A 1,780-nucleotide genomic window follows, 5' to 3' on the forward strand; every position below is an offset into this window, starting at 1 on the left:
CGCGATGAGTCTTAGAGCCCCCTCACCTCGGGAAGGCAGCCAGCCGCAGGATCAGAGCTGCTGCAGGGTTCCCCCTGCCCCCCAGAGCCCTGCTTCTCCTTTCTGCTGCCGTCCTTCGCCACGCCAGCCTCTGCTATGGCTTTGGCATTGGGCTGAGGCCGGCCAGCAGGCAGATGCCCCTCGTGCCTGTGGCTGCCCTGCCCCTGGCGTGGCCCGGGGAGGAAAGAGCAAGAGGGCCAGGAGCCGCCGGACGTGGAGAGGTGAAGCGGGAAAGGCCAAGGGGCCCGAGCGGCGCCAGGCTGCGTGCCGCCGAGGCGAGGGAGCGAGCAAAAGCAAGAGGGATGCGCGGCACTGCTGGTCAAAAATGGTTCTATCCACCTTCCGGAATCGAACCTACGGCCTCGGGACCAGACGCACTCGGGCATCTCCCCTCGTCCACTAACGAGGCACCCGAGGGGGGAGCGCACAGCGCCCCCTATAGCCCGCACACCGCCCTGCGCCCCACCGCAACCACCCCCCCCCCAACGCCTGGCACCCCCTCTGCTCCCCGACACCCCAACACCAGCCTGACCCTACACAACCACAACAGCCTCTCACACACCCCTCCTCCTCCGCCTCCTCCTCCCACGCTCTGCACAGCACCTCAAGCCCCACCACAACCCCACCTGCGGCCGCCTCCACCTGCACACAGCCACCACCACCACCACCACCACCACCACCACCACCACGCCTCTCCCCTTCCTCCACACTTCCCTGCCCGCTCATTCACCCTCTGACAACTTCGCCTCTGCTGCCAGAGCCCAAGGCACAGGGCTGCTGCCAGGGACCCTCTCGGGGCCTTCGAGCCTCACACACGCTTCCCAGCTGGCCCCTCACCACCCAGGACAGGGCTGGGACGCAAAGGAGACCTTCACAAGAGTCACTCTTTGCTCGTGCGCGGGAGCTCGCCCGCTCCGCTTGGGCCGCCCCCAGTGCGGTTTTGCGCTTGCTTCTCACGCCTTTCGAGCGTTCAGCTGCAACGCAATTTCACCAACGGCTGCTTTACACACACACAGATTTACACACACACGTGCGCACAGCGCTCGCTCAATCCCTCCTGTTTTGCAAAGCAACTCTCCTTCTCTGGCATCGTCACCATCATCCACCTGCTGCTTCCTTCATCTCAACGTCCCTGCAGTCGGTCTCGCCACACTTGCCTCTCTGTGATGCCAGATAACGGGAGGGTTTCACAGAGGTGTCGGAGGGGCTGGGGTGCTGGCCTTACCCCGCGCGGGCCAGGGGTGTCCTTTCTTCCTCAGGGTGGGGGCTGTCCTTCGCCTCCTTGCAATGACCTGGGCTCCTTTAGCCACGCTTCCCTAGCCAGGACAATGTTGCCTAGTAGGCAACGGCAACCCTTCGCTCTACATCTCTTGCGCTTGCTCCTTCGCTCGCTCACGCGCGCACGCTCGCTCTCCCCGCCACCCCACCCCCCCAAGTTCACGCAGTGTCGCAGGTTAAAGACTAATCAGTGCAAGAGTTAGGGGATGAGACTTTTCCTAAGAGCAGGTGTAAGCGGTTGGGGCGCGATGAGTCTTAGAGCCCCCTCACCTCGGGAAGGCAGCCAGCCGCAGGATCAGAGCTGCTGCAGGGTTCCCCCTGCGCCCCCAGAGCCCTGCTTCTCCTTTCTGCTGCCGTCCTTCGCCACGCCAGCCTCTGCTATGGCTTTGGCATTGGGCTGAGGCCGGCCAGCAGGCAGATGCCCCTCGTGCCTGTGGCTGCCCTGCCCCTGGCTGGCCCTGGA

Source organism: Balearica regulorum, chromosome 8, assembly GCF_011004875.1.
Source record: "Balearica regulorum gibbericeps isolate bBalReg1 chromosome 8, bBalReg1.pri, whole genome shotgun sequence".
Classification (NCBI taxonomy): Eukaryota; Metazoa; Chordata; class Aves; order Gruiformes; family Gruidae; genus Balearica; species Balearica regulorum.